Genomic DNA, 10,245 nt, shown 5'->3' with positions numbered 1-10,245 from the left:
AATTTTCACAAAAGAAGGGACTTTCAGAGGTGCTAAACACTGGCCTCATTTCCCTGCCACTGTACCAAAAGTCCAATTGACCTCAGTGGAAGGAGACTTAGGCCAGTGCTGAATGCTTTTGAAACGTCAGCTGAAAGATATCCTTTCCCTCACTTCCTCAGCAGTATGTAGCTATGTTTAAAAATAATCTAAATCATAGATAGGAGGAGATACACGTCCCTCCACCTACCTTTGCCTCTCAGCAGTGCCCCTTCTCCCTATCCTATCCTTTCCTCCTCCTTCCCCTATCCTTTGTGTTTAGATTATATTATTCTTTTCTATTTAGTACCCTTGCCCTTGGCAAGTCCATTCATAGCATCTGACAAAGGAGACTGTCACTGAGAAAGTTTACGCTTTTCTGAACAAATTAGTGTCTACGGTGCCATCCTGCCCTGCCTTTTGCTTGACTTCAGACTAATGCGCATTTATACACATACATTTTCGTGCTCAGACGTACCAGATCTCTGGTGCACATGACCTGAAGCGTATGGCTCTGGGTCACTTAGAGTTGTATAAGTGGTGAAATGTGCATCAGTGTGGGAAAAATGGTGGCAATGCACTTTTGAACTAACACCTTCTATGTGTGTTAGTTCAAAAGCAGACTGCCACCATTTTCTGCATGCTGACATGCATTTTGCCACATATGCAACAGCAAGTGATGCAGCGCCAGGTGCTTTTCAAAGCACATGTTGCTGCAGCGCTTGCATATGTAAAAATGTGGCTAATTGGTTGTGGCTAAATGTGGCTAACTTCCTCTTTCTTTGTAACTGGTTACTAATGCATATCACTGAATTCCTCTGCCTTAGGAAGAGACAACTAAGATAAGAGTAGTGAATAGAAAAGGAGAAAACAAACAAAGGAATGGACATGACGTGTCTGCTAGAGGCTCCTTTCATTTTTCTTGAGGTTACATGCCACCAGTTCTCTACTCTGGCCAAATTTCAGTCAGGATCATCTAGAACACAAGTAGGGGTCTACTTCCATTTCTTTTTCCTTAGGCCTGGTCCTCCCACTGGGGCTGTGAGGAAACAATGGTATAGTGCTGCTCCAGTGGCCTGTGTTACCCATGGATTCCCTTATGCTTCTGTGGGAAAAAGGGCCTTACAGCTGAGACTCAAATCTTTTATGTTATATTTATGACACAATCTCCTCTTTTGGATCAGTCACTTGAAGAAAATGTTGATTTCATAACTATCACGCGTGTGCTTCACTGCCTCATCCCATGGTGTGTTCAAGGACACTGCTGTGTGAACAGGCATTATCCATAGATCTGAATGAAGCAGGATTGGGCAGTGAAGTCATCGTTTTCCCCTTCCCCCTCCTCCTCATATGACCTGGAATCTTGTCAGTGCTTAAACGAGTTATTCATGTTACACTTCTGGGCTGACTGCAGGCAGCAGGACGTGGCGAACTTCAGTTTCAAGGTCAGTTCCACTAACTCTGCTTAATGTTAATTCACAGCTAAGGGTGACATTTAAAATAGGAGGCTTCTTGAAAATGAATTCAAAGCACCATGAAGCATAATGTAATTTGGATATAATTTACCAATTTGCATAACTGCTCAGAGAACAATGGCAGAAAATGTGTCGGCCCACTGTGCAGCTTCTTCAGATAAAGGCACTCTGGTAGCACCTTAAATAAATGAAAATAAGATCTGTCTTGCAGAATTGTAATGGTGTTTCCATTACAGAACAACCATCTTAAATAGTCAGTGATGTTTATAAATGCCTGATGTTAGGCAGGTTTTGGCTTTGTCTGCACATTAGAAATATGCTTTCTTTCTATACTATAGCTAATCCTGGAACATGATCAGCACCCATAATTCTTGTTGACTTCAGTGAGAGTTTGGGGCTCAGCACCACCCCAGAATAGGTTGTTTGGAGTAAATCAGCCTCAAGGGAATGACACCAGTTTCTACCAGCTCAGGACCTGGCCTGGAATGCTTTGTTGCGAACGTGCAGTTGCTTGAACTGTTCAGACCAACATTCCTCATCATATCTTTCTTTTTGTTTCTTTCTCTGTAAGTTGTTTTCAAATGAGAGGATTAGTTTTTATATCTGCTTGCTGATTAGTGGAATTATGAACAGAGAGAGATTAAATGTTAGCCTTTTTATTAGTGATACTGCACATTAAAACTAAAATGGTTGTAGAGACTCCTACAGGCTCTTTTATTTCTAATGAACTCAGCCTAAGAGGTTAAGCAGTCATCCTTAGGCAAAACTGAAAGAATACTACTATTTTTGGGACTTTAACATTTTTGCATGGTAGCAATATTGTGCTTATTTTCATAATGGTGAGAAACAGCATGATAAAAAACTGATAACAGTGATTGTCTTATGACATTTATTACAAATATTTCTAAAGTGCTCACAACTGCAGCAGAAAGGTATAATGGCTTGATCCAAAGCACATTAAAGTCACTGGAAAAATTTCCACTGGCAATGTGGCAATGAAACAAGGCTCCAAAGGATAAAATTGTTCTGTTATTTTATAGCCGGTAATTATTCAATGGTTCTGATCCAAAGCTTTTTAAGAAGTCTATTGACTGCAATATTTATCATTAGCAAAAATAGCCTGTTAACTGGTTAAAGTATGTATATACACCGTCTGTGTATGTGTAAACTATAGCTTTAACTATGATTCTGTGATGCTTCTAAAATGTCACTCAGGATCACATGATGTGCTAGTTAATACCAGCAGTGACAAGGCTCCAATAATCTAGTTCTATTTCTAGAAATACCAGTTTTCCTGCCTCTACTCCTTCCAGTATCTTTTCCTCCTGATAAAAAAATGTATATGGTTCCTAATATAAAATAAAAGAGAATCAAAAATTTGTTGTCAGCTACACTGATCCCTATCTAAGAAAACGGATTTTCCCCCCTCAATTGAGAAAGGATTCTTTAAAGAAGTGGGTTAGCACTATTAGGAGTAGACATTTTCAGATGTGAATTTAAATATTTTGTTTCTGTGCAAATAATTAACTCTCTGGGTACATGCATGCATGTAAATAATCAGGGAGCACTTTACTCTTGAGTAAACTACTTGAGAGTATAAACTCTTCCAGGCACATGTCTACACACGCAGGGACACAAGAGCAGATTTGTTGCTCCTAGCAGCAGACTGCTTCCACTCCCTATGGCCCTACAACAGGCCCCTGCAGCAGCCAGTGGGAGATCTAGGCTCCCTGTGGGTACTAGTTCAGAGGCCAGGAGACAGCTGTCTCCTGGTGGGGGGTTGGGACATTGCTGCCTGCTGCTGGGGCAGGCTCTGCCACGGAAGCCTGAGCAGGGACAATGTCCCCCTGCCCTGGCAGCAGGGATCTCCCAGCTCCTGCCCTATGGCTGGGGAGCCCAGGCTGGGAGATCCCTATCTCCCAGCTGGAGTCCCATGGTAGCAGGGCCTGGGCTGGGAGATCTTTATCTCCCAACACCAGCTTCATGGTTGCAGGGCTGGCACTGGGAGATCCTTCTCTCCCAGCCCAAGTCCCATGGTCACAGGGCCTGGGCTGCGAGATCCTTGTTTTCCAGTGCCAGCTCTACAGTCACAGGGCCAGTGCTGGGAGATCCTTCTCTCCCAGCCTGAGTTCTGTGATCACAGGGCCTGAACTGGGAGATCCTTATCTCCCAGCTCCAGCTACACAGTCGTGGGCTGGTGCTGGGTGACAACAGAGCGGGGGCTTAGGGGTCCCTGCCTGGGCTCCAGTGGTGGAGCCCACCCCAGGAGCAGATATCTCCCAAGGGCAGGGAGCAATCTATCACCCTCTGCTGCTTGGCTGACCAGGAGCACATTTGCTCCCAGTTAGGCATCTACACATGTGCTACTGCGCAGTAAGCAATTGCAAGTAAAATTTGCTACTTGCATTTGCACGTAGCAAATTTACTTATGATTAGAGCCAATTACTGCACAGTAAGCATCGGCACATGTAGATGCAGATGGTTACTGTGCAGTAAAGTGATTCATGTGGACTTACCCACTAACTCTAACAGTAATCTGGTAATGCTAGAATATGCTGAAAAAGCCTGCAGTGATTGCTGCTGATCTGAAGTGAACCCAATGGTTAAGAAAGAGGGGGAATTTTAGGAAGTGTTGGCTCATGCAGACTTTGTATATATTTACATTTTTTTAAATCTGATTAGGGTTTGCATTAATATTAAACATGGATCTAGATTATCCAGAATCTTTGGAAAAGTTCAAATTCAGCCACTTCAGATCTATATTAATGTGATTTAAGGGCAGAATTTGTTTAAAGCTCCATAAGTAGGCCTTCACCTCTTTCATCCTAGGATCCCATCTAATTGCAATAAGTTCTCCTTACATGTCATTCAAAATCCTTTGTGTTGATTCCTAGCGAGTACCAGAATTGCTGCAGTTGTTTCTATTATATTCAACAAGACATTTCCATCCCTTTACACTGTACACTGAGGAGTTGGGTTTTTATATTAAAATAGTTTTAAAAAATGAAAACATGGTCTTCGAAAGACTGGATACATGCGACTGATCAAATCTGCTTCAGGCAAAACTAGACGACACCCAATTCTTACTAGAATTGCACCCAATTCTTACAAGCAAACTGAGTAGCTGTGATGTGGATTTTTTCACAGTAAGGTGGGTGAAAAACTGGCTTATGGGACACACCCAGAGAGTGGTGGTGGATGGGATGGTTTCTCCCTTGAGAGATGTGGGCAGTGGTGTTCCCCAGCGCTCTGTCCTTGGACCAGTGCTGTTCAATATCTTCATCAGTGATTTGGATGAGGGGGTTGAAAGCACTCTGTCCAAATTCGCAAACGACACTGAACTATGGGGTACAGTAAACACACTGAAGGGTAGGGAGCAAATCCACATGGATTTGGATAGACTGGGGAAGTGGGCAGATCAGAATAGGATGCAATAAACAAGGATAAGTGAAGGTGATGCACCTAGGGAGAAAGAATCTCCAATACACCGATAGACTGGGAAGTACCATTCTGAGTTCCACGGCAGTGGAAAGAGATCTTGAAGTCTTGGTCGATGCAAAAATGAACGTGAGTTGCCAGTGTGACAAGGTAATAAGTAAGGCTAACCGCATTCTTTCTTGCATTAGTAGGTGCATCACGAACAGGTCTAGGACGGTGATACTTCCCCTCTATGCGGTATTGGTCAGGCCACAGCTGGAGTAGTGCATCCAGTTTTGGGCACCACACTTCATGAGGAATGTGGATAACCTTGAGAGGGTTCAGAGAAGGGCTACTCGTAAGGTTGAGGGCTTGCGGATAAGATCCTATGAAGACAAACTGAGGAACCTGAATCTCTTCAGCCTCCCCAAGAGAAGGCTAAGAGGTGATCTTGTGGCTGTCTACAAACTCGTCATGTGGGGTCAGCAGGGAATAAGGGATACTCTGTTTACTAAGGCACCACTAAGGAGTTACTAGAAATAACAGTCGCAAACTAAAGGAGAGTAGATTTAGATGGGATACCAGGAAGAAATTCTTTACAGTGAGGGTTGCCAGAATCTGGAATGGGCTTCCAAGGAAGGTGGTGCTTTCCCCTACCTTGGAGGTGTTCAAGAAAAGATTAGACAGGCACCTAGCTGGGGTTATTTAACTGCAGTGCTCTTTCCTGCCTATAGCAGGGGGTTGGACTCGATGATCTACAAGGTCTCTTCTGACCCTAGAAATCTATGAAATCTATCTATGAATTCTAGAGAAAAGGCCATAACCTCTATGCTTATGACCTGCTAGACAGTTCCTGCCAATTCCCTACAGGTCACAAGGTATCCATAGGTTATAAACCATTGTTCTAGAAAGAGCACTTCCAAATTGGCTCTGAGTTTTGACTACCCTTTTATGGTGTTCAGTAGTACTATGAACAAACAGGGACCATTGCATTTGTGCTTTGAAATCTAAGTACAGACTTAAAACTTTGTGTTATATTATTTAATCACTGCTTTTTATATTACTGTTACATTTATTCCCAGGCAAAATTAAACATTACATGAATGAAATTACATGCCATAGCTTTGATCCACAATATGCCGTGAATTATAGGGTACTGAACAAAAGATTGTTTACTAAGACAGAATCTGATCCAAGGAACATACCTAGCAACTGTTGCCAGGTTGGTTGCTTCATTTTTTCTTTCTGCTGTAGAATGAAAATTTTGTCTTCTTCAAGTGTTTCCACAAGTGAAAAATGACCTTGGGAGTTTGCTTATATGGTACTTTATGCACTCTCCAGGCCTTTGCATTGTGCTCCTGACTATGATATTGGGCCAGGAGTACAGGTGAGCTGCAGCCTTTCTCAGGCAAGTCCTGTGGTGCTACCACAGGCCTCTGATGGACAAAACGTGTAATGCCTAAGCATTTTACATCAAGTCTTAAGACCCGATTTACATCCCAGAGGCCATGAGAAAGCCTGTGCAGCATATCCAGCTAGAACAAGAGAAGAAATCCTGGCAAAACCAACAAATGCAAATACAAGCTCAAGCTCTACCTTCTTCAATTCATAGATACCAGTTGTGGACACTGAAGATGTTTCCATCTGAAGCCATGCATCAATGAAAGGGGCAGGAGAGATCCACTCCCTACAGAAACAACATATCGTTCTGAAGAATAAGGGGTTGTTTCACCAGTAAAAACAGTAGACTAGAAAGACAAAAAGAGCCCCAACACACTGACTAGACCACAACCTCTCCAGAGGATTGGGATAAAGATGGTATTGTACTGATTATTTAAAAGGGTAAATGCAATGACTTAATAGTTGGCTGCTTACAGAAGTGGGGAAAGAGAACCCCAACACTTTACTTTCAGCTCAGAGCGCCTCTGCACAGAGTGCAGCACATGCCCAGAAGAGGAATTGCATCATTTGGACTTGACTCCCCAGTGTCTGTATAGCTCACACATTTCAACAAGGCTTTTTGGCATTTTTATCTTATAGCTGATTAAAGAAGCTATTAGATAAAAACACCAAAAAGCCCTGCTGAAGCATGCAAGGTATACTGGGGTGTTGGGTCAAACTGAGACAATTCTTCTTTTGGTAAAGCACTGTTTTGCTTATTTTTTTCCAAGTTTGTCAGCACCCCATAGACCTATCAGCATGACATTTTTCCTGGCTAAAATAATGGAATGGGTGATATAAGGTTTAATTAATAAAGATTTATATGAAGTAATATAACAAATATCCACAAAGATGGCTTTGTCTTCTCAAACTGACCTCATATGATTAAACTTCTCAGGTTTGGTTGATAAAGCTAGTAATGATGTAATATAATATAAATCTGTAAGGTACTTGATATGATGCAGCAGGACATTTTGATAAAGAAACTAAAACAGTACAAAAGTACCATGGCATATATTAAGTGGATAAAAACTAGGTAGATGATAGGTCTCAAACAGTAATTATAAACAGAGAACCACCACCAACGAACCAGATGTATGGGATGCAATAGAGGTTGATTTTTGGCCCTATCCTATTCAGCATTTTATCAATAACTTAGAAAGAAATATGGGCCATGTTTGCATAATAGGGGATTCTAGGAAGCAGCGGCTCTGTAAAGAACTCGGAGCTCAGGTGGATTATCAGCCAAACATGAACTGCTAGTCCAATATGTAGCCAAAAGCATTGGCGTGATCCTTGGATGTATAAACAAGTGGCTACTGAGTAGGAGTGGAGAGGCTGTATCACCTCTATATTTGGCATTGGTGTGCTTACTACTCAAAGGCTATTCATTTTCACTATACACACTTCAGAAATGTATTGAAAAACTTAGTGAGGGTTCAGAAAACAGCTAAAAGAGTCATTAAAAGATTGGAAAACTCGAGGCTCAAGCTATGAAAACAAACCCCTCTCTCACTATGAGGACTAAGCAGCCTGATAACAGCCTCCCTGGAAAAAACTGTAGTCTTCTCACTTCAGTGAAACCAAAGGCCCAAGGGCCAGATCCAGATATGCAGGCATGTGTGGTCTGCAGTGCCACAAACCACTTTGCAGCACTACAAACTGTACGCCAGGCACATTAAAATGTGCCCCATGCTGCAAATTTGGAGTGCTGGGGAAAAAAATTGCTACCAAGAAATCCTGGTAGCAAAACCCCTTGCCAACCTCCCCCCCCCAAAAACAAACAAACAAACAAACAAAAAAACCCCAACAACAGTGCAGTGCAAGCTACAGGAGCATGCACTGGAAGACACAGAGGCTCACTCCTCCTGGGAGAAGCTCTGGCTGCTGGCCAGAGCATCTCCCCTTATCTAGTTCTGTCCTGGCTCCTCCAGCATGCTGGGAGCTGGGAAAAGTGGGGAAACAATAGTTTCCCTGAAGCCGGGCATTTTGCCACACACTGATGCCCATGTGCAAGGGCGTGCACAATGACAAATAGTAGTGACACAAATTTGTGATGTTACTTTTTTGCTGCTTCAAGCACATGTCTTTGCATGTGGGAACATGCCCAAGGAGTTCAATCTAGTTAATCAAAAAGAAAGTGAAGGGGTAACTTAGTTTCTATCTTTAAGTAGCTGATTCAGAATAGAAATTTGATAGAGGCTTCTTCAGTATAATAGAGCAAGATACAACACAGTCCAATGGCTAGAATTTGAAGCTAAATAAGATCAGACCATATAAATAAAGGTGCATTTTTCAACAATTGAACAACTAGATTCTCCATCACTGGAAATTTTTAATCAGGATTGGATGCTTTCCTAAAAGCCTCAGCCCCAATTACTGACTTAGAGCTAGAATTAATTTAGGGAAGGCCTATGGCCTGTGTTATAGGACAGGGGTGCTCAATCTCCAGCCCAAGGGCTAAAACTGGTCTGCAGAGCCATGGCATCCAGCCTGAGATGCCTTTCTCAGACAACTTCAGAAGATCCCCATTTTGGCAGTAGGCAGCAAAATTCCCCACACCTGGTATGTCTGGATCAGGGACAGGCCTCTCCCTGCCCCCACAGGGGGGTGGATCCAGGGGACAGAGAGCAGAGGCTGTGTACCCTACTGCAGCCAGATTGGGCCCTTACCACACTGGCCCTGCATACTATATTGAACCCACCAGCCAGATCCGGCCTGTAGATGGACCTGGCCCTGCCAAAGGTTGGGCACGACTGTTATAGGAGATCAGACTAGGTGATCACACTAGTCCGTCTGGCCTTAAAAATCCATGAAAAGCATGTCATATACCATTTTAAATTAAATTTTTTTGTGCCACTCAACCCAGTCCTTTTTTCCAGTTTTCATTTTGGTCTTTGAAATGGGGGGAAAATGTTGCACACATTTGATTAGAATATGTTAATTGTTTCTATATTATACATGCAGGTTCAGTCTGTGCTGCAGTGTTCTATGCATTTATATTCTGCAACAGCATTCTGCCTATGGGGTACACGTCCAATTTAAGTGGAGGTATAACTAGACACTTGCGTGCTCTGCGTGGCATCAGCTGCCAGTGGTAGTGGGCCAGCAGCACAGTTGTACCCCACTCTCTCCCCCAAGTGTAAGTGCCCAGGGCTAGTACCCCAGTAACCCACCTTTGTTATGCTCCTGTTTTAAGGGACTCATACCTTGTTGACAGAAATATGCACAAGCCTATTCCAACAGCAAAACATCTGTAATATTTGTTTTTAATTTCTCCTTCTTCCCAAAAAATACCTTATTGTCATACTCCATGACGCTTTTCATCTGACAGTCGAAAGGGTTGGCCCCTGAGATGCCATGCCATGCTACAGTCAAATGCTTGTTCTACTTAAGGTGCAAAACACACAGCCATCTGGGTTCTTCAAATTATTTCAGGTGATGGTTGCTTGCTGCTGTGACTGACAATTGTCAGATGCCTCTCTCAGAAGAGTAACCTGTGCCAGGAACAACTCTTAATGGTTTACAAAGCAGCAGCAATTTGTACATTGTAAAATGGACTTATGCACAGAGAAAAGAGGGGAAGGAAGCTAAGGATTCATGAAGGCAGACTCTATACAGCAAGCAGTGTAAGCCTTCCAGGAAGACACAGTTGCCAGAAAGAAAGACACTTTAATTATGGGACTTTTTAAACTTCCAACAGAAAATGAGTCCTACTTCACACAAAAATCTGGCTTCAGGAGCAGTAGGTTGGGCAATACAGATTTACTCATCTATTCAATCCTGGTGACAGCGCATTTACATGAGACATTTACTATGCAGTAAACTAGCGGTGTCCAACCTTTTTGAATGTGGGGCCAGATCATGAACTTTTTATCACCCAGTGGGCCGGCGA

The 10,245-nt window shown here is 42.8% G+C and overlaps 1 protein-coding gene across 1 annotated transcript in view; it reads left to right on the top strand.

The window, feature by feature from the left end:
• Positions 1-1,395: 1,395 nt before the first annotated feature.
• CKMT2 (creatine kinase, mitochondrial 2) overlaps positions 1,396-10,245 on the top strand; it is a 49,661-nt gene continuing 40,811 nt past the window's right edge. Inside the window, exon 1 of the mRNA XM_019516938.1 lies at positions 1,396-1,463. The gene's annotated coding sequence lies outside the window, so the exon portion shown is untranslated. The remainder of the gene's footprint in view (positions 1,464-10,245) is intronic.

The sequence above is a fragment of the Gavialis gangeticus genome, unplaced genomic scaffold, assembly GCF_001723915.1.
Source record: "Gavialis gangeticus isolate Ggan-Ray unplaced genomic scaffold, GavGan_comp1, whole genome shotgun sequence".
Taxonomy (NCBI): Eukaryota; Metazoa; Chordata; order Crocodylia; family Gavialidae; genus Gavialis; species Gavialis gangeticus.
Note: the sequence above shows the minus strand (reverse complement) of the source record. Positions and strands in the feature narration are given on the sequence as shown.